The 25,541-nt window shown below is 38.9% G+C and overlaps 1 pseudogene across 1 annotated transcript in view; it reads left to right on the top strand.

The window, feature by feature from the left end:
• LOC143884164 (malvidin galactosylase UGT88C3 pseudogene) overlaps window positions 1-25,541 on the top strand; it is a 77,460-nt pseudogene that overhangs the window by 37,529 nt on the left and 14,390 nt on the right. The window contains exon 2 of the transcript XR_013252762.1: window positions 14,857-14,981. The product of XR_013252762.1 is annotated as a malvidin galactosylase UGT88C3 pseudogene (transcript). The remainder of the gene's footprint in view (window positions 1-14,856; window positions 14,982-25,541) is intronic.

Raw genomic sequence — 25,541 nt, 5'->3', positions numbered from 1 at the left:
CTGAGCAGAAAACCAACACTCCTAACAAACCAACCTTCTAATAATCCAACCTTCACCAAATCATTTTCTCCATCCTGTTCTCTAAATCAATTTTGGGTTAGTCAAAATGTGACGTCTGTTCAGCTTTGACATTCGCGCGACAAGCACGCTCTGCCAAAGAGGGGCATCTGTAGACACCCCATTTTGACTAAACCCTAAATCTTCCCGGCTCATACCAAATCCGTCCAAATCTCAGCATTAGGGTCCCAAACTTCGCCCTAGGCTGGATTCGGGTCTCTTTTAACCCCCTGCAAAATTTCATCATGATCTGAGCGCGTTTGCCCAGCAAACGGGCTGAGGAGGCAAGTATGGTGCAAGGAGGGGGTGGCCCACACTGTTTATTTGATTTACCCCAAAACCCATGTATTTTAAAGAAAATCCAAGTTAATCCAGGGCCCCAATCACCCATGAATACATTTTTAAAAGCCTTAAAACCCTAGAAATGCCTATGCAAAATTTCAGAAAAATCCGACGAAAAAATTCGAAAAAGACAAGCGGAGTTTGTGCAGTTATCAAGCGTGGGAGGGGTGCATTATCCAGATGAGATCGCACATGTGTGCGCTTATCAACTTGGGGTGTCAATATCATCACCTAAAAAAAATCTATAAATAAGAGCTTAAGCCTCATTTTAGCAGATCTTTAGATTTTACTAATTTTTTTAGAGAGAGAGAGACTCTGAGGAGAGAGAAATCGAATCTCGCCGAAACCCTCCTTTTCTGTTCCGATCATCTTCTCCGTCAATCTCCGGCCACGATTCCGGCCCAAAGCTCCGGGTAAAATCATTTCCTATTCCTCCTCCTCCTCCTCTTCTTCTTCTTCAAGTTGAATCCCTCAATTTTTCTTTCGATCATATTCCACTCTCCTCTGGTTATCTTCTCCGACGATCTCACCGGAGTTTCAGTTTTTCCGACCGATCATCACCATTACCTCCTTTGCTTTGGTTAATTCCCTCATCCTTTGATCCTTATTTGGCTGGATTTGTGAGTAGAAAACCTTTTTCCTTGAACTTTAAATCCTAACTCCGGCGAGCTCCATGGATTCCGGTCAGCCATTGCACCCTCCTCATATCCGGCATCATCTTCTCCGATGGCACTATTTAACTCCGGCCGTTCCTCCGTTTCTTCTAGATCCATCCATCTCCACTGCTACGGCTTGGATCCGATCTCCTTTACCCCCAAACCCACTGAAAAATTCATTTTCAAAACGTTAATTGCAGAGAGAAATCCGAGATCTGAGAGAAAGAGTAGGAGATCGGAGAAGAGCTTCAGTTTTTTTCGTTGATGCAAAGACAGAGCAAGAGAGAGGTAGAGAGTCTTCTCCGGCAAGATCATTTTTTCCGGCAACATTGCCGGAGCTCCGGCCAAAAATCTGCTTGTTCGATCACATTGTTCTTGTTCATTATAGAGAAGTCATCGAGGGAAGGCACAATGTTGGATCAATCTCAAACTTGTTGACAGATTCCAGTTCCAGTTTCATCCAGAATTCCAGAATGGGCATTTGTGAAATATTCCCAGAATGGGCAAGCACCGGGAAGGAGAAGTTTCGGATTTCTCCCTGTCCAGGCAGGATCAGAGCATAATACACTTGATAGCTGGCTTGGGCTATGAGTGGGCCTTAAATTCAATTTTCAAATGTGGCATTGGTATAAACTTCAGTGATGTAAATGGGTGGACTGCTCTTCATTGAGCTGCACTCTTCGGAAGGGAAAAAATGGTGGCCGCATTTCTAGCTGCCGATGCATCAGCAGGGGCAGTGACATATCCCACTTCACAAGACACAACAGGAAAAACAGAGAGAAGGAGATGGCATCTGTGCTTCTCTCTGCATTTCATACAGAGATTTTCTCAACAGATAACTTAGTTATGTCTGCTACTACATTTTCAGATTCAGTTGATGCAGAAACTGCTCCCTCTGGTGATATTTCATCTACAAATGCTTATGAAGATAAAACTTCAACTTCTGATCTCTATATGGCTTACAAAGGTCCAGAGGAAATGAAGAGTGCTGTCACTTCAGAAAGTATAGAGAGTTTTTTTTACAAGCCCCAGCTTCCTCCTTGTCTCCAGGAGACTGCAGTGAGGATAGAATTTGGTGATGCTACTGCTACGGCTGATGCATCTGATGCTCTATTAATCATCCGGTCGTTTCCACACACATATGAGTGGGAGTGGTCTTCTGTGGGAGACAATCTCCAGGAGGGCATAATGTTATTTGGGGTCTTCATGATGCTATTAAATGCCACAACCATAATAGTACTTTGCTTGGATTTGTTGGTGGTACTGAAGGTTTATTTGCTTAGAAAACATTGGAAATCACTGATGATGTACTTTCAACCTATAAAAATCAAGGTGGTTATGATTTGCTAGGCCGGACAAAAGATCAAATGAGAACTACTGAGCAAATAAATGCTGCATTAGCCTCATGCCAAGCTTTAAAGTTGGATGCCCTTGTCATCATTGGAGGTGTTACATCCAATACAGATGCTGCTCAGCTTGCAAAAACATTTACAGAAAGGAAATGTCCTACAAAGGTGGTAGGAATTCCTGTTACTTTGAATAGAGATCTGAAGAACCAGTTTGTCGAAACCAATGTTGATGTTGATACAATATGCAAGTTGGAAGTCTCGTTGGCCATTTGAAAAGAGGAGAAAGAGCATATTCAATGCACGAGAACAACACTATGATTTGTAGGTCGAAGGTAATCCAAACAATCCGGATTCAGGTAAGTTTAATTTTGCCTTTGTTGTTCATGAATATTTTAGAATTTAGATAATCTACTAAAGATTCCAGTATATGCTGTCTTTTATATTTTGCTTCTCATTCCTTTTTATTTAAATAAACTGTTTTAGGAAAGAAGGAGATCAGATGACTACTCTATTCGATATTATCGACATGAGTACTGTCTGATCTCAAGGCGGGCTTAGAAATATTATCATGTGTATTTGTGATATCAGATGATTACTTTAGCATCATCTGATTTCACCCCCATATTGGGGCAGCGCTTGTGGTTGGCCATAGAAGTGTTTGATGTTGTTTTTACTTTATTAGGCTATCCAGCGGCTGGTCTGGACTAATTAATGTTATTTATCATTATATGAGTATTACAGGTTGTGCACTCTTTAGTTATAATTTCTTCTTTGCTTAAATATTTGATTTGTTAGAAATTTACGATTATCTGATAGCCTTTTCTTCTCTCTTTGATAGACTAACACAGTCTTATAGATTTCTGTTAAATTTCTTTAGATACTAGAATCCCCTCTTCTTTTCAAAAGACTTGACCAGTCTTTTATATGTGTATCCCCTAAACATTAGGTTTCCCTCTATCATTGCAGAAAAATCAAACCCTTTTAGGAGACAGGCTTTGTCTCATTGGTCATAGTTGTCCTCTCTGTTAGGAGACTTGCCTAGTCTCACCAGCATCCCTCTTTATCTTCTTTTCTTCTATAAGGCATGCTTTGTCTAGATAGCACCCTCTCTTAGAGTCACTAGTTTCAGAGTCAGTCTTTAGCATATGAGTCTGTCCTTAGCTAGAGAGTCAGTCTTTCAGGAGTCAGTCCTATCATCATAGGGGTTAGGATTCTGTCTAACCTCTCATCAAATCATGTGATCTTTATGCACTCTTGCAAGGCATAGGATGCTGTCCAACCCTTGCAGAGTCGTGTTTCTGTCTTTTTTCCCCTGCAAAGCATAGGATGCTGTCCAACCTTTGCGGGATATCGGGAGCCTGTCCTCCCCTTATGATGATAGGATTTTGTCCTCTTGAGTCAAAAAGCATCAAAAACATCTGGAAAACCAAAAATCTCAAAAATCTTGAGTCATTAGGAGTAGTTAGGAAATCTGTTTCGAACTACGTTGGCTTGATCCTCTTCCACGAGGTACGTAGTGCAGCTTGAGATTCTTATCTCAGGTCCAGCCAAACCTTTGTAAATAAATCATTTACCCATTTTAAGAAAAAATACCAAAAATATTCAAAACCTTGTTTTCAACAAGATCTTCCTCTAGAGTTAGGAATTTGTCCTAGTTAAAGAGTTTTAGAGTTTTGAGTTTGTCTTTGATGTGTTGTGTGGTTTGTTTGTGTTTGTGTTAGAGTTAGGAGTTTGTCCTAGAGTTATAGGAGTGCCTCCGTCCAGTCAGTTGGCGATTCATATCGCCGAATGATGATTAAGTCTTGGATACGCTAGTGATCCCATTGTTTCCCTTAGGGCATACAGCCTAGCTACACATAGATTATAGGAACCACCTGCATTAGCTTAGGGCTAATCTACATTTAGTTAAGGCATATAGGGTGTCCTAAAATCTACAATCCATTGGAATTTAAATAATCACATAAGAAGCTTTAAGAACTAGTCCGGTCTTTTAGATCGGGTCTAGGATAGAGGTCTAGATGTCTTAGGCATCATAGCTTAGAATAGGTGCGAAGAACTACGTTGCCTTGATTCTCGTGGAGGCGGGGATACGTAGGCTTCTTTGGATGAACATCAGATCATCTAAAGACTCGGGCCTAGGTATAGATTAGAGTCTTAGGGTTGTATAGTATCGAGTCATTTTTCTATGTTTTGCAGTGTTTTCTTACTTTATTGCGCAGACCTTATACTTTTTTGGTGTGTCGTGCATGTGTTTGTTCATCAGAACTTAGACACCCATTAGCCATGTCACTTATAACCTAGTTATGCTTAGGTGACACATGTTTCTTTTATTTTATCTTGTGTGCCTTTGATTTCATCTCCGAGACATGCATGATTAGATAGACGTCTTCTCGGAGATATTCATTCCCATTCCATATGATTTTCGCCCAAAGCTCTTCAGAATTATTAAGTAAATGGCATAAGAGACCAGGTGTTTGCACTTGGGCGGATGAGGTGCTCTTTAGACCTTCCGAATTCGTAACCAGGCACGAACCTTATTTTATATCTCTGGTTATCCGTTGCAACAGAGCATAGTATGGGATCCAGGGCCCATTTGCCTTTTTCCTTGGATGGCGACTCTTCTTTGTTTAAGGTACGCCTCGAATCTGGGCTAGTCCCCGAATCGAGAGGTATCTCACCTTTGTATCGCCACTCATGCTGTGAGGGGCACTTCTTTCGAGAGTTCCTTGGTAGAGCTCTCCATTCACGTGGATGATCCTGAGACTGACTTGCGTGGGGGCACACATCCTCCACCGCCGCCTCTCTCTCGGATCGGGGTCCACACTGACTTTTGAATTACATCATCATGATCGATTTTCCTAACTCTAATGACGATTTTATTCTTTAATCAGATGATTTGATGATGTATTTTTGTAATGAAATTGGCTTTTGGATCAGGTTTTAGAAATCAATTGCTATCACTGTTATTGAATATACAATATTTTTATTTCTTTAGTTTAATTGCAAAATTGAAATCTTTTTTTTTAGAAAGTCGACGTTAGAATAGAAAGAAGAATGAAATAATGTAATTTTTCTTTAAATTTTCAAAGTTATTAGGAATTTGCTACTAATGTATCCTTATTCTTGCTATGAATTGTTTATAAGACCCTTAACCGTTGGTTTTACTTGGTGATTATTGTCATTAAGTATTATAAGACATGTCCTTAAAATAGTAGTTAATGGAATTGTTCTAAAGCTTTGCTTTTATTTTAGTTTTAACACCTATATTCATGTCTACTCTGTTTCAGAAAAACTACTATAAAGATATCTGTTCATAAGTTATATTTTGTTTCACATGTTAAATTTTTTATTTTTTTTTCATCATACAATAACTCATTTCCTATTCTTGTAACTTATATCCATGGTTTAAATTTAGTCTACAAATGGTTAAAATTTTGGTTCAATACAATTGTACTCCCTTCAAGTTTTGTTATTCTTTTAGGGAATATTGATTATAACTGATTGTCATTTAGAAGCTATTGCAGCCTATTTTTTTTTAAACTTTATGTTCGGCTGTGTTTAAATTTAGATGATGATGAATGCATATAGATAATGTATAGTGTAACTAAGTATTAAGTTTCTTTGAAATCATAGTTGTAATTTGGGCAGTTGCATTGGCACAAGGATATGATAATGCTAAATCATACAGGTCAGGTCTTAAAGATGACATGGTTTTGGTCTATATTTTTCTCTTAAATAATGAACAAAAGGCCTTTGAGCCTTTATACTAGATATTTGACAAGAGTAATGTCTTTGGAAAATGTATAAAATCTATTTGTTTGGGGATGTGCTGAAATTCTGAGGTGTGTGAGTAAAGAGCATGTCCAATTTTTATGTGGAATGTTTATTTTGGTGGTTTTTATAATTAAAGAGATAAGTGTATGGTCAATTAGATAAATTTTTGAAAGCAGGTTTGATGTATTTGGATTAGGTTGTCTTGTATGTTGTGAACCTGAACTTTCTGTAGACATGTTGAAATCCATAAAAGAATGATTTCATGCTCATCTCTGCATACTAGGTAATTACTTATCCACGCATTTATAAAAAGATTAGAGATGTCTGTTCTGTCACATGATGCATATATTTAGGCTGCAAATGGAATACATCAATAGTAGAATATGGTCCTATACAGACAACTGGGTTATTATAATTGCATATTTTGTTTCTATATGATATTGGTACACCTGTTTGAGCACAGATTTCACTTATTTTAGTCCCTGTTTGAGCACAGATTTCACTTACTTTAGTCCCTGTTTGAGCACAGATTTTACTCGCTTTAGCCCTTGTTTGAGCACAGATTTTACTCGTTTTAGCCCCTATTTGAGCACAGATTTTACTCGCTTTAGCCCCTGTTTGAGCACCGATTTTACTCGCTTTAGCCTTGTTTGAACACAGATTTTACTCACAATCCAGCCCCTGTGTTTAGCACAGATTCAGCCCCATGGCATGCCCCTTATAAATGATTATTAAAGGATGGCAATCTGTATTTCTGATATTTTATCTTCATTAGGTTGAGATATTCTTATAAATATATGAATCTTATTTTTAGCTGTTCATGGAAATTTACGGTGTTTAGAGAGAATCACTTGCTATAGAATTATGTTAATAGTTGTATTCTAAACAGAGTTGTCTGATGTGTACAATGTTGTTTACTCAGTTTAGAATATCTCAGGTCATAGTATATAATAGGAGGTTTTTTTTATCCCCTGTTCAGGTGCTGTGCTTGTGGATTAATTTGATAGTGTTCTATGGTTTAAACTTCAAGCTATAATTCATGTTACTGTTTGGAGTTACATCTTGCACATTCATTTAATACTGTAGTCAATACATGTGAGTGGATATATGGTATTATTTTAATCATGGCTGAGGGTTGTATGTTTGAGTCTGTGATTTGTAGTTAAGTAGTTGTTACATTAGAGCACATATTCTTTTTCAAATTGGTTATAGACATCTAGGAGCAGTCGCAGTACTTTGACAAAATTTTTAGGGGATTATTGGGGTACTTTGTGAAATATATTTGGGGAAAACACATAATTCATGCAAAGGGAGTCAGCTACTAACTTCTAAATCTAGCCCCTACTTGTTTATATATATATATATATATATATATATATATATATATATATATATATATATATATATATATATATATATATATATATATATAGAGGAAAGTGTCTCTAGTCTCTCCCCTAGATAAGCTTATCTACTCCACCCTTTAAAAAAACACAGTGGGCCCACGCTGTTTGGATGATCCAAAGCATTCATTTGATAGGTCCTAACATAGATAGGGTGTGCCCAAAAAATCAGCACCAAAGGGTCATCCTAGAACTTCATTTTGTTGGGCACACCGTGTCCAAAATGGACGCATATAAACGTGGATGTTTATATGTGTCCATTCTGGGTACCACAAGCCACCACAAAACAAAGTTCTAGGATGACCCTTTGGTGCTGATTTTTTGGGCACACCCTATCTATGTTAGGACCTATCAAATGAATGCTTTGGATCATCCAAACAGTGTCGGTCCACTGTGTTTTTTTAAAGGGAGGAGTAGATAAGCTTATCTAGGGGAGAGACTAGAGACACTTTCCTCATATATATATATATATATATATATATATATATATATATATATATATATCTGATCTTGTGATCGCTGACGATAGGTCATTAAGCTATTATTTTTTATCCACAATTAGTCGTGTGTATGCTTTAAGTAATTAGAAGATTGTCTTTTCCTCATATAACTTATATTTGTGAGGGACATTTTAGGAGTATATCATTATTTACAAGATTAGGTTATTGAAATTATGCATACATTCTTTAATATCTGAACTTCATTTGTTTTCAGTTTGCATAGCATCTTAGAATTATTAAAGCTAGTTGATAAGCATGGAGTCATTTGCAGATTTTTGATTGAATCTCATCTGTTTGGTAATAGTTAACCTCCATAGGTATACTTAGTAATATGTCTTAGAGGCAGGTTATCCTAGCCTAGCTAGCATTTGAATATCCAATGGGAGTGATTCAATTTCTTGAGTTATACCCTCCTTTCTTCATCTTCTTTAGGCAGAGGCCTCTACCTTTTTTAGGTGCCTTTAAACCTTAGGTTTCCTTCATTGAAAGGGCGATGAAGGTGCTAGCCCAAGCCCATCCTTAGGAGACTTGCTCAGTCTAAGTAATGCTCTCCTCTTTATTTGGTAGACTTTCCAAGTCTTTCAAATACCTTTAGATAGAGTTTTTCCCTCATTACAAGGGCAATGATAGCACTAGTTGGAGCCAGCCTTTTAGGTTAGAGACCAACTCGGTCTATTAGTTGCCTACTCTTTTCATCATTGCAAGGGCGATGATAGGGATACTTGGAGCACTCTCTTGTTTAGGGGACTTGCCCAGTCTCGTTGGTCCTTTGTCTACATCCTTTGTGTATAGGAGGCATGTCATGCCTCATTTCTGGAGCCCTCATAGGAGACAAGCCTTGTCTCGTTTAGAGAGATACCCATAGGAGGCATACAGTGTCTCATTTATAGAACCTCCCTACTTGTACCTCAATTTGTGATTCATTTTTAGTGTCGCTTGATTTAGAAGTTTATCCTTAGAGACTGGCGTAGTCTTGTTCGAGTTTAATTTGTTAGAGACCTTATCCTTTCTCTTTTATTTTAGATTTCAGTTACTTGTTTGTGGTTTAGTTCAAGTGTCTTTGACACTAGTTTGCTTGTTCAGGGTTTCCCCGTAGCTTTAGGGTTTTGCCCTAGTTTGTTGCTTTGTGTGTTCTCTTTGGGTCTTTGACCAAAATGGTGAAAACGTTTTAAAAATCTAAAAAATACTTGAACACTTTAAAATTAAAAAAAAAACATTTGAAAATATTTTAAAATTCAAAAACATATGAAAACTTTAAAAAATATCAAAAGCTTTTAAATCATTTGGAATGTTAAGCTTTTAGTGAGAATTAGGAGAGTTCGTTCCGAACTACGTTGGCTTGATCCTCTTCCACGAGGTACGTAGTGCAGTTTGGGATTCACATCCCAGTCCAGCCAAACCTTTAAAATTTTTTTTGTCAAACCTTCAAAAAAATACAAAGCTTCTTCAAAACCTTATTCAAAAATATCTTCCCCTAGAGTTAGGAGTCTGTCCTAGTTATTTGGGGTTTTTTAGAGTTAGGAGTCTGTTCTGTTTGTATTGATAAGGTGTGTCCTGTCGTGTGAGTGTCCCTAGAGTTAGGAGGCCTCGAGTCGATCGGTTAGACATTTAGTCGAACCGGTGGCTAGACTAGGAAGCATATAGTTAGCCCATGGTTTTCATTAGGTTGCACAGCCTAGATACACATAGGATGTAGGGCCCACCTGCATTAGCTTAAGGCTAACCAACTTGCATTAGTTAGGGCATACAGAGAGTCCTAAAACTTACAATTCACATGAACTTAAGCAATTGTGTAAAAAGCTTTAAAAATTAGTCGAGTCTAGTGGACCGAGTCTAGGATAGCGGTTCTAGATGATTAGACATCATAGTTAGAATAGAACATCGAACTACGTTGACTCCGATTCTTCCCGAGGTCGGGATACGTAGAGCAGCTGGGATGGACGGTCATCTTGGTCTGAGTCAAGTCGCATTAGAGTTTTAGGATTCATCTTATCCAGTCATATATAGAATTGATTAAGTGTTGTGTGTTTTGATGTGTTTTCTTACTTTCTTGTACTGATACTATATCCTTAGCTGTAGCTTGCATGTGTATGTCCATCAGAATTTAGACACCCATTAGGTATGTCACTCATAACCTAGCTTTGCTTAGGTGACACATTTTTCATTTCATTTTGTATGCTTATTTCTTTATCCTCAGGAAATGCATGCTTAGGTAGACGATTCCTGAGAATTGTTCCTATTTCATATGATTTTCGCCCGAAACTCTTTGAGGTTAATAATAAATGGCATAAGAGACCAAGTGTTTGCACTTGGACGAATTGGAGGTGCTCTTCAGACCTTCTCCATTCGTAATCAGGCACGGACCCATACATATCTCTGGTTATCTATGGTATACGGAGCATATTTTGTTTGAGGATCCATGGCCATATACCATATGGATGGCGACTCTGAGTTTGTTTAGGTACGTTTCGAATCCGGACTTGTTCCCAAATCGAGAGGTATCTCTTTTATATCGCCACTCGTGCTATGCTATGAGGGTGGCATCCGTTTCGAGAGTTCCTTGGTAGAGCTCTCCTTCACACGTGGATGATCCTAAGAGGCCGCTGGGGGCTCGTCCCCCACCTCTCTCTCGGATCGGGGTCCACAGTTTGGATCACTCAAACAATGTGGGCCTCACTATTTTTTTGGGCTGCACATGCCTGCACGGTCGTCCACCATATAAATTATCTTAATTTGTGTTACTCTTGTTTTTTCCAAGGTTAATTTGTTTCTATTTTTTTAAGTCATTCCCCACAAATACAATATAGAGAAAAGATATATATATATATATATATATATATATATATATATATATATATATATATATATATATATATATAGAGGAAAGTGAAGCTACACCACCGGTGTAGCTAACTTAGCTACACCGCCGGCTTAAAATACAATGGGCCCACATTGTTTTGGTGATCCAAACCATTCATTTGATTGGCCCTCACATAGATACGGTGTCCACCAAAAATCACCTCCATAGGATCATCCCAACCCTTCAAACTGTGGAGGCAAAAATGGACAAATTTGTGAAGGTTTTTACACGTTCATTTTTGCCTCCACAAATCATAGGGTTGGGATGAGCCTATGGAGCTGATTTTTGGTGGACACCCTATCTATGTGAGGGCCAATCAAATGAATTCTTTGGATCACCAAAACAATGTGGGCCCATTGTATTTTAAGCCGGCGGTGTAGCTAAGTTAGCTACACCGGCGGTGTAGCTTCACTTTCCTCATATATATATGGTGCCCGGCCATGAAGTCCTGTGTGGGCGGTACCGCCCTTGATGTTTGATCCAACAGCAAACTCGACACCATATAATTTCTGTAGAGATAAAACTAGGGCGATGATATTTTCACCCCCTGCATTATGCACGTGCCTCCCTTATAACGTGATTTGACGTCAAAGAGCGTTAAAGTTGCCCACTTTTCACGTCAAATCACATTATAAGGGGAGCGTGCTCTAGATGCATTGGGAGTGAAAATATCATCTCCCTAAAACTATTACTGATGGAAGTGGAGAGGTTGCTGATGGAAATCATCTGGAGCAGAAAAAGACCACTGAGAGAAGATAAAACGAATCAATGTGGGCATTCCCTACTACCGTGAGCCCCATGAGTGTCTGATTGGAACATCTTTGCCTTTTTAACATGTTGTTTCTACAATAATTCAAGAGAATTTCCTAAGAATAGTAGCTTGACCAAGCATGAATTTTTTGAAATCTAGAAAGACTCAACTTTCTAATTTTCCAAATATTCCAAAATTAAAAAGTAATAATAGTTTCACTTTCATGATTAAATAGCTAATTCACCTTTTCATTGATATCTATATATATAAGTAAAGCTGAATGTGGGAAGCTGAGGCTGTGCCACGTGTCACACCCTCTGCAAACCACATTCAGCTTTACTCAAACGTTGAAATTGAATACAGACCCACGAGACTTTAATTACCGTTTTCACACGTTTCCTCTAACACACGTAACTTTAATTAACGAATTTTGAAAACCGTGTTAAGGGGATGTGGCACCCGGATTTTATAATTATTAGATAACGTTCCCTGCCTGATTTATTTCCATAAATATAGGTCAGCCCATACGTTTTTCCTTCATGAAAGAAAAAAAGAAGGAATTCTTTGTCATTTATTCCACTACTATTATTGGCTTTTCCAAAATGCACATGGTAAACTAAAATTCCTTTCCATATCCCTCCTCTTTCACTTCCTCCCATCCCTCTTTGTCCGTTTCTATTGTCTCAAGAAACAAAGGAACAGCTTACCTGTCCGGATGAATGATCCAATTTGAATGCCCTTGCCTGTTTATGGTGTGTTCTTCACGCAAAGAGGGTGTCCGGTATTGAGAAGGAGAAGACCGGGTAGTGGAGCCGCGATTGCTTTTGATTTTTTTTTTCTTCCCACGATGAAGGTATCTATCATTTGGATCTTTGCTTTGCCCTTCTCCTTCCATTTGAAAATGCAGAGAGAGAGAGAGAGAGAGAGAGTCCCCTCATTTTCACGAGAACTTATTGTCCTTTTCTTCCTTATTTAGGGCATTTTTTAAAAAGTTTCGTAGGCTCTCCCAAGGATTTCTCTGCATTCGGAGGGAAGAAACTGGAGGATAACTTTATACTATTTTCCTTACTATCAATTGATATTCTTTGCAAGTAAGATTTTGTTTTATTTTTATTTTTATCAATTTATAATTTGCAAATCACATTTATTTATTTAATCTAATATTATCATTTCTCAATATCTCATGGCTCTTTCCATGTTTAGATCATGATTTTTTATTATAAATTGTGCATATGCATTGTTCCGAGCATGTAAAAATTCCAAAAAATATATTATTATTTCATTTTATTGTCACTTAAAGAAATGAATTCAAAACTTATGCCCATTTGATGAATGCATTTTATTTCATTTTTTAAACATTTTGTCTCAATCTTTCCGTGAAACATTTAATTCTTGATTTTTTTTTCTACACCATAATTCCCACAATTTTGTTTGAATCATTTTCTTTTTTAGTCGCTCCGTGCAACTAGTTTTCAAGTAAAGTACATAGAAAAGCAGATGGCAGACCTTTTCTTGAAATCTTTATAACTTTTGGAAGCAATCAAGCAGTCTTCCTTTACACCCCTCACATGCAACAATGCTATTTCATCTTTCCATCGGTATTTTGATGGATAAAATCCCCCCCCATAACGTTATTCGTTAGGTTTTAAAGGCAAAAGAAAAATGTTAAAGGGGTGAATTTATCCTAAAGCAGCGAACTTGGTTGCCAGAATTTTTTTGGTTCTCGAGACTTTTGTGGAATGTCCATAGGAAACCCACGTTTGCTTGCTAGGCCCAAAATAATCCAAGGATCCAAAATAACCCCGCACGAAACCCTACCCTGGAAAAAAAAAACACTCCCAGGAACAAAAAATAAGCTTGTAGAAGAATTTTTTTCTTCCCAACAGTTCAAGCAACCAAACAACCATAGTCCGGTCAACCAAACATGGTATTTTACCGGGATACTTCGAGGGAGTTTTTTTTTCCATCAATCTCCCAGGGATTTTTTCGTTCCACTGAAATCCCAAGAACCAAAAAAATTCCGGCAACCAAACGGAGCATTTTAAGTGGGGGATTTTATCCGTCTACTAGGGGCATGGTTTTAAATTTCGGTCCGAAACCGAAATTTTCTAAATTTTCAGATTTCTTCATTTACTAAATTTTGGAATTTCGGTCAGAAATCTCGATTTTATGTCATTTGATTTTTATTTTTTTAAAATTGTTACAAAATTTCGGCTAAAATTTTGGAATTTCGGTCTGAAATTTCGAATTGAAATACCAAATTTCAGATTTCGGTGGGGTCCGAAATTTGTACCGAAACCGAAATTTAAAATCTTGACCGGGGGGGATATCAGCGCCCAAAATCGAATCCACATAACAAAACCAGATTTTAAGGTTGGATGAACCTTTTCAAGTACTCGTAAAAAGGCACGTGCTCCGCATGTGCGATTGAAGTATTTTATATTTTAAAACATTAAACCATAAAAGCCATATTTCATTAAATGATAAATATGTCAGTTTCAGTCATTAAAGTTGTTTAAAAATGCATGTTGATACTTATTGATTGGATAGCAAATATATACATTTTCAATGGCATGACCAAACCGAATTTAGAATTACATATAGATAAGATTTTGGAATCTTATATACAGTACAGAACATTCATTCAAAATACTTGATTGTTAAGATTTATTCCTCTATAAATGAAGAAACAAAATAGAAGAAGTACTTGGGTTTGTATGTTTTTTTTTTTGACAAACCGTGCAAGCAAATATTTCTGTGACGAGGTTCGTAAACCATGTTCAGATTCGGGTTTGATGGAGCAGATCAATTATTGAATCATCCACATGTCTAGTATCTGTTGCACAAAAAAATATTTCAATTAAATTCCATTTTGTAGTTAATCGGTTCTAAGGCACTCCAGACCTTCAATGTGAAGCATATTAAATGATCCAAGAGAGATTAAAAGATGCTTGTAGCCTCCATGATTGCTAGATTACTTGAGCTTCTTAGTGTCAAAGTATATCATATGAGCAACTCGGGCCGGTGACCCAATAGCTCATCATGTGCCGGGTTAAGGATTGTACTTTTACAAGCTTGGATGATAAAATTAATTTCAAATCAGTTTTTTTTATATTTGTCAATCATGAATTATTTGAACTGATGCTACAGATTTGACTGTACAGGTTAGACGAAGCAGAATATTTAGAGGATAGAAAACTAAATGCATACCTTCTTATGGTACCATGGAAGCTTTTGTTTGTGGCCATGATGATGCAAATCAAGAGATCCAACCACATGGCAAATAAATGTAAGTACATACAAATTGAACAAAAATGCCATATATCGAAGAAAGACATACGAATTCTCGCTAGAAGAGAAGGAATTTTCCCCCAAAAAAATGCAGAATCTAGCCAATATGGCACACCATAGAGTTTAAACAAATAGATGCAGAAAATAGGAATTCAATAAAAATTAGGGACTCTATATAAATAGGGAGATTATAAATTCGCAACCCTTGTAGGATAATTCGTACCCCTTATATAATGAATTGTGGAAGACTTTAACGCGTTTTGACGTCAAATCACATTAAAAGGGGTGCGAATCATCCTGCAGAAGGTGCAAATTTATCATCACCATTTATATAATAGCAAAAATAATTTTATTTGCTTTTTGGTAGAAAATTAGGGAAACAACTACTTAGTAAAAAAGAATTTGTCTTTCAATAGATGTCAACAACGCAGTTTCATATCTCAATGTGATTGCATGTATTAGTTGGCAAAATGAATCTTCTGCAAGAAAAAAGCAAGAAAACAAACAGACCTTTCACATAAGCCACTATTTTCTTCCCTTTTGTCTAAAACACTTTAAAATCTCTTAGCAGGACAGGAACACAACTAAGGTAAAACTGGGTCTACTCAGACGAGATAATGATTGATGAAGTTAATTTTTTTTATATTTAGTAAAGTAGGTCAATTTTAAGAGACTTAATAAGGGGAAAAAATTAACTCAAATATATACTTTGCAAGATTAGAGAAAATCGACTCAGCGGAGTCACTGATTGACTCGGGAGGGTTTTTAAACAGTGGTTTAAAACATCAAGGTCATCTAAATCTAGTAGTTTTTTGAAGGCAAATTTAGGTGAGGTTAAGTTTGAAAATTTTCAGGATATGTTTTCACTCTAAAGAGAATGTAGGTCTCTTTGCATCAAAACAACTTGAAATTGGTTAAATTTTACTCAATCATCAGGTGTAAAATAATAAATTTTATACCAAAACAGAGTCTCTCTTTTCTTTCTAATGCGACAAAGAAAACATATTTCAGCCATGAAATGAACCCGGCCAAGTTCTGAAGTAGGCCATGTTAGAGCCAAGTAGGAAAAAAGGTGGAAGGAAAAACACCTTTGAAAAAGGGCATTTGCAAATGACAGAAAAGCCTTCTCTGTTGTAGATGGCTGGGAATAAAGGAAAGGGCTGGGCTGTGGGACATGAATGTGAATAACTACAAAGTGAGGAAGAAATTAACCCATGATTCTCGATTTATATATAGTATAAGGATATCAAAAATTATTGTACGGACCACATTATAGGACGATCCAAATCGTCCATCTGAAGGGACGCAAGGTGTAGACACCCCATTTTGACCGGACCCAAATTCGTTGCTTGAGCGAAGCCTCGTCAAATCAGTGAGCTGGGGTCCCAAATTGAATCCTAAGGTAGCTTAAGGTCTCCCATAGGTCTCCGTAAAATTTCGTCAAGATTCGAGCGCGTTTTCTCAGTGAACGAGCCGAGAGAATGTACGCAGTACAGACTAAAAGGAGGGTGATTCATCTGAAAAGGGGCTGTACATGGGGGAAAAGGAGGTAAACATATCATTCTCATGTATAAGGGGGGTGCATAATCCCGTCCGGGCCCGATCCGATTTCGCGCGCTCATCAAATATTGGCGTGCCTATCAAATTCTGTGCGCTTATCAATTTTAGGGGTGCTGATATCAGCGCTTATACTATGATATATATAAGAAAAATCAAGAGAAAAAACAAAAACTGTTCATTTTCGTCTAAAAAAACAGAGAGAGAGAGAGAGCGAGAGAGAGAGAGAGAGAGAGAGAGAGAGAGAGAGAGAGAGAGAAGGGATTTCATCCCTAATCATCTTCTCCGACGATCTCTCGTCGGATTCAGGTTAATCCTCCCATTTTCCTTTAATTTTCCCATCTTTTTCTCTTTCTCCGATCATGCTCCCCATCTTCGGCGATCTTCCCGACTCGACCGACAACCACTATTTCCCCGATAGTGCCGCTATTCCATTTCCAGGAGGAGTTGAGAGAATCAAAGAGAAAGAGTAGATCAAGGAAGGAAAGAGAGATCTGAGAAGAGAAAAACCGATTTCCTCTCTCCGATCATCTTCTCCGATCGTCCATCTTCTCCGGCGGATCTACCGGGCCGGAATCTGAGCTCCAATCGCCAGATCAAATATCTTCTTCTTCGATTAACTGTGCCGGATTCTGGTTAGGTTTTGATCGAGTTCTTGTTTTTCCATCTTCATTACACTATCCTTTATCATTACTTTGAATTTGAGGTTTAAGATTTAATTTTTGTGGTTGAAAATCTCAGATCTTAGGTCAACAAAACCCTAGTCTCTTCTTATCTTTTCCTCCGGCCAGGATATCAAAGCTCCGGCCAATTCGAGCCAGAAATCCTAGATCCATATATTGGAACCTTGATCTGCCATTTCCTTAGCCAGAGTCATAGATCTACCTTGGAAATCTTGGATCGAACTTTGACAACCTTGGATCTGATTTATTGTCCATTGAAATTGATCATTGCTACCTTGGATCCAATTTACCTCTTCAAATCTGTCTGTGAAAGAGAGATCTCAGATCTGAGAAGACAGAGGGGGGGTTTTATTTTCTCATTTCTTGTTAGAGAGAGGAGAAAAGGGGATCTAGAATTTTCTCATTCTCCAGAGGGTTTGAGAGTGAAAATTAGAGGGGAGGTTTCTCATTTTTAGGGTTCCTCGTTAGAAATTTGAAGATAGAGAGAAAGGACATTAGGTTTTAAGCTTTGATCTTTTTCTCTGGCAAGTCTCCGCCATCTGCTCTGGCCGGTCTTTGATCTATTCTAAAACTTGTTTTCTGCCCTGTAATTTACCAGATTCGTTGATTCTCTTGATTCCTAAAATCCTTCAAATCCTAACCGAGTTTGCTTTTCTTCCGATCAAATTTTCCGATCATTGCCGGTCAAGATCTATCATCTCCGGTCAGAATCCATGAAGGTTGGAGAAAGCAAGCGAGAGGTACGTGGTATCTTTGAATCGATGGTCCTCTATTAGCTTCAGCAAAGTAATCTCGGTGAATCAATTGTAAAAAGGATCCCAGGTAATGAATTTTCTCCTCTTGAAACGTCCTTTGATTCTTTCAGATGTGTGAAAATTTCTTTATTAGGAGGAGCTGATAGCATGTGTAGACACCCACATTTTGCTTTACTTTAACCAACAATAACCTAATATATGTTTTAGGTCATTAATATCTTGATCTGACTTTACGGATCATCAATCGGGACAAAATAAGATAGGGTCACTTCATAGCCCGAACCCTGATTCCATTCTGAGACCCGATTTCCGTAAATCGTTAGATCAATGGCAGATCTTGACCTGGGTCTAACCATCCAAAACCACCTAACCTCTCCTCTCATCCTAACCATCCAAACCTCACCTAACCTCACCTAACCTCTCCTCTCATCCTAACCATCCAAACCTCACCTAACCTCACCTAACCTCACCTAACCACCTAACCTCACCTAACCTTACCTAACCTCACCTAACCTCACCTAACCTCCTATCCCATTCTCCTATAAATACCCTCTCATCCCACCATCCAACAAAAAGAAGAAAAAGAACCCCTCTCTTAGAAAATTCATCCCTCTCCCTCATCTCTTCAAGGGTTCGGCCATCCTTGCCGGATCGGGTGATTTTATACGTTGGGTGATATATATCAAAAGCAGTCATTATCAAGCAAGGAATCATCTTCAAGGAATTACCATCAAAGAAAAATCAAACACAAAGTGGGTTTCCAAAGAGGTAGGCATTTATTTCAATTCTATGTAGGGTCTGTTTTCATGCATATCTTTTACTTTAAAAGAAAAACCATGTTAGGAAGCATGTAGGGTCTGTTTTCCCCCTGGTTAGCCTCTGGTTAGACCCTGGTTGCACCCAGGTTCGCTGCTGGTTGCACCCAGGTTCGATGCTGGTTGCACCCTGGTTCCCTACTGATTCGCACCCTGGTTCCCTGCTGGTTGCACCCTGGTTCCCTACTGGTTCGCACCCTGGTTCCCTACTGGTTCGCACCCTGCTTCCCTGCTGGTTGCACCCTGGTTCCCTACTGGTTCGCACCCTGGTTCGATATTGGTTCGCACCCTGGTTCCCTGCTGGTTCGCACTCTGGTTAGACCCTGGTTGCACCCAGGTTCGCTGCTGGTTGCACCCAGGTTCCCTGCTGGTTGCACCCTGGTTCCCCTGCTGGTTCGCACCCTGGTTCCCTGCTGGTTCGCACCCTGGTTCCCTGCTGGTTCGCACCCTGGTGCACCCTGGTCCGCACCCTGGTTTGTACCCTGCTTCCTCCTGGTTAGACCATGGCTAGTCTCGGGTTTGCTCCTAACTTAGACCCAACTCACTAAACCCCCTACCCATAAGCCTTAAACCCTATAACCGAGTCACATCAGCCCAAGCCATACCTTTGTCCACTCACTGAGGCACACCATTTATCCATAAATCTGGTTACATTAAATCTAACCCAGCCAGGCCACCTGCAGCTTAAGTCAAATCGCCCCAATACAATCCAACCAAGTGGGATCCCAACCCAGCTCAACTGAGTCAACTCTAGCCAACCTCCCTAGTCGAGTTGACCCAACTCTCTAGTCGAGTATGCTCAACCTCTTTAACCGATTGGACTCTCCCCTTAGTTGACTCAATCCAATTCCTTAATCAACCCATCCCAATGCAACCGAGTCGCATTCGACCAAGTGGCGGCCTTCCATGTCACAACCGAGTCATTCCCCTATTCTACTAATGCCCGTTTACACCTAATAGAACTTCCTCCCTTTTGCCTAACCAAGTCATATCCCAACACAATCTGAGTCGCATGTCTGAATCCATTTGGCCGAATCTCATAAGCCCGCCCATTTTGAATTCCCAAAATTCAAACCCTTGATGATTCCTATATGCTCAATTCTTTGATGCAAATTCCCAATTCCAAAATCCCATTGATAAATCAATGTTTCTGAATCTCAAGTCCAATGCTCAAATACAAACCCGATTCCTGATCCAAATACCAATTCTGTTTTCCAAAATCCAAGTAACCTCCCCAGCGGAACTACGTGTGGCTTGATCCCCATCGCGGGGTACGTAGGCAATTTGGCACTCCCAAGTTCAGTCGCACCTTTCTCTATCTTTCTCATTCCCTCACACTATTTCATCATCTCTTCCATCCCTTTTTTCACTAACCTCAAGAACTGAAATCGATTCACCTCGTGTCTCTCGGAACCGTTGGATTACGGTTTCCGTCGTAAGGACCCTTAGAGCCCAATTTAGGAACACCGGTGTCGTGTCGTGTCCTAAGTTTTAGGGAGTCTTAGGTTTTAGGGAGTCCTAGAGTTAGGAGTCCAGCCTCATCACGGACGTTTGCTATGTATAGCAACCGTGCCATAGGTCTAGTTACACTAGTCACCCAATCTTTCCCTAGGACAAGCCTAGTAAACTAGGATGTAGGCAAACCTGCATTAGTCTAAGGGACCATTTGCATTTAGATGAGAATCATATAGCATCTTAGATGAAATCTTAAGATAATAAAATCCTCAACTTGAATTAAATAACTTCTCCTAAAACTGTTGAAACAGTCAATCCCGTCTAGGTCGGTGTCCTAGTTGAGTTAGGCATAAGTAGCTTAGCTTAGGTGCACCGAACTACGTCGACTCTGATCCCAGTAAGGCTTGGGTACGTAGGCAGCTTGGATGTCTGATGGCATACCACCCGCGAGTCGGCACCACAAACAAATTGTGGTGTTTTGTATATTAATTTTCTTGTAAATACTTAATCAAATCACTTAGGACTTTCCATGAAATTAGAATTCTAGGAGAACTTTCACTTAGATTGAATCCAGACAAATTAATAAATCAAGATACACATTTAGGATTCTCATTGAAATTAGATCATAGGATGCATGTCACTTAGTTCGCACATTAACATAGAGTTGAATGAGCCATTTAAAATAAATTTAAAAGAGTTAGCTTTTGGAATCGAAGACCGATTATCGGGCAGGAATGGTGCATGTGGTGGATAACTCCCCATACCTTCCATTCTCGTAACCAGGTAGCGAGTCTAGATTTCTGGTTAATTTCGGGTCCTAGATCCCACATCTAGGTGGCGACTCTGTCAGTCTCTTTCGTGTGGAATTCGGATTGCCTTAGTGATCCCAAGTTCACATGAAAGACGAATTCAAATCAATAATTAAATGCACATGCCAATCGCGTGGGTACGAGAGACCAAGAGAGAGAGCGCGGCGGCTCGCGCCCCACCCCTCTCGCGGGACCAGGGTACCACAGTCTGGCGACTCTGCTGGGGATCACCTAACTTCATTAAAACTTCAAAAGATAATTCATTTGAATTTAATTTTAAATGGCTCATAAAAACTCTATACTTGTTAGATTAGTTTGTCTTGTTTTATTTTCTCATCACATTTTACTCAAACTTAATTTAACAAAACCTGAAGGCATCATAGATTGCGCAAACATATTGCACACACTTACATCACTTGCATCTAAACCATGCATCTCACGTGCACACACATCCTATTTTAGGAACCCGGAGTGTTATCTAACATGGTTGACTGGGATTTCATCACCTGGTGCCTCTGTGCTAGAGAAGCATTCCACCCTTAGCCTAGTACCTTTATGGTACGTAAACGGATCCCTTGTTCACGTACTGATACGCCGGACACTGGTACAGTATATCGAACATGGATTCGCGCTAAGGGAACTCTTGGCCTTACCCCTAGATTAACCCACACATGCATGTAATATACGAACACATGTGCATCACGTGTGTGAGCCTAGTTTAGGATATTCTACCTATTTGTGTCTAGATTAGGCCGTAGTCCATCTTCCAATGGCTACGATCGGTCCTTAGATACACGAACAAAGGCATGAGTCGAGATTCTCTCTCCACTCCGATAGATTAGGATTAGGGTTGATGCCTTCAGGTAACACTGATAAAATGTGAAAAAAAAAAAAAAAAATTTCCCTTTGGGTTAGGATATAAATCCCATCATTTCCAAAAATCTCATAGGATTAGTCATTCATGATCTATCCGTTGAAAGCAATCTTATGCTATCTCATCTAATCTTTTGATCGTGCGTCTTTCGTTCTTCTGTCATACGATTCGATCGTATCTTCATGCCATCCCCTAACTGGCAGATGCAGAATCTCACAATCTTTCTATTATGCATTCTCATGATCTGATCATGCCTGGTCCAGATAATCCAATCTTGCTTGTACCCCTGGTCTCTTCCTCCTCTAGGGGCTACCTTTTCAAGATCATTTTGCTAAGTCCTTCAGAGTTCACTCTCAGAATCCTTGAGCTAGGGGCATTCCCCTATGCGAATCAGTCATCATTGTCCAAAATTGAAAGTATCAGCCATGATGATGTTCAGAACGAACCAGCCTTCGCCGAGCCTTCAACGCCAAACAGTTGCAGCAGTTAAAGTTTTAGTCACTTACTACTTTATGTTGAGTCAGTCATCATGGTCAGTATAATTGTTGAGTCCGGTCTTACAGTTAAAGGTCAATGCCTAGTCCAGGCAAGTTATCTTCTGTTTCCCTTTCTTATTTAGAGTTGTGAATCCTGAGCATGTTCAGGATAGGTCGTCTGATGTAATAGCTTTTCTTTAAATAAAATTTCAGTCAGTTCCAAAAAGTTCACTTGTGTCTGTTTCTTAAGTGTGCTTCTGATCTTAAAATAAGACTCCCTCCTCAAATGAGGACAAAATTGACGAAACTCCACTTGAGTCACAGCAATTACTTGAACGAGAGGAGGAGCGCCAATCCCAACCTTTCAAAGATGAAATTGAAATGATAAACACTGGCACTGAAACTTTGATTCAGTGAATGCCGATTGAAAATACATTACCCTCTAAAGAGTGTGAAGAATTGATAAAATTATTTCAAGAATAAGAAGATTGTCTAGAAAAGATACAACCGATACCAGGGGCAAGACATAGATGGAAAGCTCAAAGAAAATGAAGAAAGTGAGAAGATATATGCTATACAAGGGGCATAGAGTGGAAACAACTTTCATATTTCCAATCAATGACCTTGGTTCTCAAATTCATAAAGCCAACAAATTCAAGATGAAAAGTTCAAGAGCAAACAATGAAAAGTGATCATCAGATATCGAGAGTATGAATCCATAGATGGAGGATGTCAAAGAACAAGTTTCGCTCTATGAAAGTCAAAAGCACGTATTAGAATCTTGAAAGAAGAAGATCCATTATCTCTTACCTGGAAATGCCGTCAAACTCCGCGAAAAAAAAACAAAAGAGAAAAAAAAAAAATAATCAGTACCAGAGGGACTCTAGTAACCTAGATCGATTCCCAATCTGAACATCGAAAGGCCTCCTTTGGCCGATTAAATCCCAAAATCAAAACCCAATGTCAAAAGAATACCGATTTGCAAACCCTTCGAGCCTAAATCAAATTTTCTTGAAAACCCATCAAACTTGGGGCATTCCCCCGAACTACACGAGACCTGATCCCTACACTGGGGTACGTAGGCAGCTCGGTTAAACCGAGTTCGGTCGATTCAAAAGAAAAAGAAAAAGAAAAATCAATCGTTCCAAAAAAAAAGAGGGACAAGTTCCAAAAGAAGAGAAGATAATTATTCCAGAAAGAAAAGAAAAAAGGAAAAAAATCAATTAACCTTCAAACAATTTATCTTCAAACTAGGGCATTCGTCCTGAACTACACACGACCTAATTCCTACCTTGGAATATGTAGGCAACCTGTTCACAGGTTCGGTCGAAATCTTTGTTGAACCTTAAGCCATTCTTTGAAAAGCCCTATCCTACCTATAAAAGTCCTTCTGGTGTTCAGAACTAATGAGCTAGGTCCTGAGATACAATAAAAAAAATGAAATGATGATGAATAAGAAAAATAACGGAGTTTGAAGATCTGATAGACTGAAAACCTGAAAGGGCGGTCTAGGCAAAATTTAAGATCATTCCCCTGCTAAGTTGAAAACCCGAAAGGGCGGCTTAGGCAGAAGCTAAGGAGATAGCCTGCTGGATCAAAAACCTAGAAAGGTGGTTCAGGCAAAAGTTAAGGCTAGCACGGTCCGCCAAGTTAAAAACCCCGAAGAGGTGACTTGGTCACGGTAAGAGAATCAGTATAAGAAGGCTACAGCCGGTATCAAGACTGAAGATCAACTGAAGTTCAAGCAAATTCAAGTGACATCCTCAAAACTGGGTGCATTGAAGCTAAGCAATCTTAGGGGTCGTAATTAAATTCTTGAGGCATTACTGTTTCAAGGAAGAAGTCCAGTGTTTACGATTTAAAAAAAAAGCATTCCTCGAAAGGATAGACTTACCAAATAAAACGTTAACTAAGTCAGAAGCATTACTGTGTCTGTCAGTGTAGTTAGTCAATCTTTGTCATTCTAAGTTCACTCCTTCAGGGCTGCTCAATCCTTTGAGTAGTGCCTTTCATCTAAGTTTTCTCTTTAGAAAGAGTCAATCGTCGTTCCTATGTCCAAATGATGTAACTGTCTTGGTGAAGGAGGCCCGGCCTAGGCAGCTCCCTGCAATTATACCTGAAAGGGTTCGAGAATCTAGTCAAACAGCTACATTTCAAAGAAGATCAACTCAGAAGAGTTCAGAAGTAGAAACATCAAAAAGCCCAGCTTCCGTAAAAAGATCATACCCCAGGAAGGCACCTTAAGCTTGGAAGAGCCCCAGATGCAATGGTGGTTGAGCCAATTTCTCAGAAAGATGAACCATTAAAATTCGGAATCTCCTTCCAGTTAGTTAAATAGTATCCTGGTCAAGAAATGTTTATCTAAACACCTGTCAAGAGGCAAATCCCACTTTTTCATGATTATATCCAAGAGAGCCATTGTTCTAGATTACCAATTTTAAGTGTCTTGTTCAAGGTTTCAGTTATCCAAATCCCCAAAGACAAGACCAGCAGTCTCTTTGAGAAAAATCTTGTTGAAGTTTAATAAAAGTGTTTCTAATCCATTCTTGTTAGTAATGGTTCTTCGGTTTGCCGTTTCATCATTCGTCACGGTTTGCCGTTTCATCATTCGTCAAAGTCCTAGTTTCCGATATCTTTGTCAAGCACGATCTGTAACATCCCCGATTTCATTAAGTTCAAAAAATCAAAAATTCATCAAATCCAATCCTATGTCAAATTCAAGTTCATGAAAAATCTCTAAATTCTTCATTGTTGAATTCATCAATCAAAGCTATCTTGTTTCCTTGAGCCCGTTTGTGAACGGTGCCTCATTTTCTGAGTCCATTTGTGAATGGTCTTGTGTTCTCCTTGAGCCCGTTTGTGAACGGCGCCTCATTTCTGAAGTTCATTTGTAAATGGTCTCATGTTCCCCTTCATCCCGTTTGTGAACGGTGTCTCATTTTCTGAAGTTCATTTGTAAATTGTCTCATATCCTCTTCAAGCCCGTTTGTGAACGGTGCCTCATTTTCTGAGTCCATTTGTTTATGGTCTCATGTCCTCCTTGAGCCCGTTTGTGGACGATGCCTTATTTCTGAAAAATCAAAAATTCATCAAATCCAATCCTATGTCAAATTCAAGTTCATAAAAAAACTCTA

The sequence above is a fragment of the Tasmannia lanceolata genome, unplaced genomic scaffold (assembly GCF_043159265.1).
Source record: "Tasmannia lanceolata isolate RefF3 unplaced genomic scaffold, GAP_Taslan_0.1 ptg000008l, whole genome shotgun sequence".
NCBI classification, from domain to species: Eukaryota; Viridiplantae; Streptophyta; class Magnoliopsida; order Canellales; family Winteraceae; genus Tasmannia; species Tasmannia lanceolata.
This window is presented reverse-complemented; position numbering and strand designations above follow the sequence as displayed.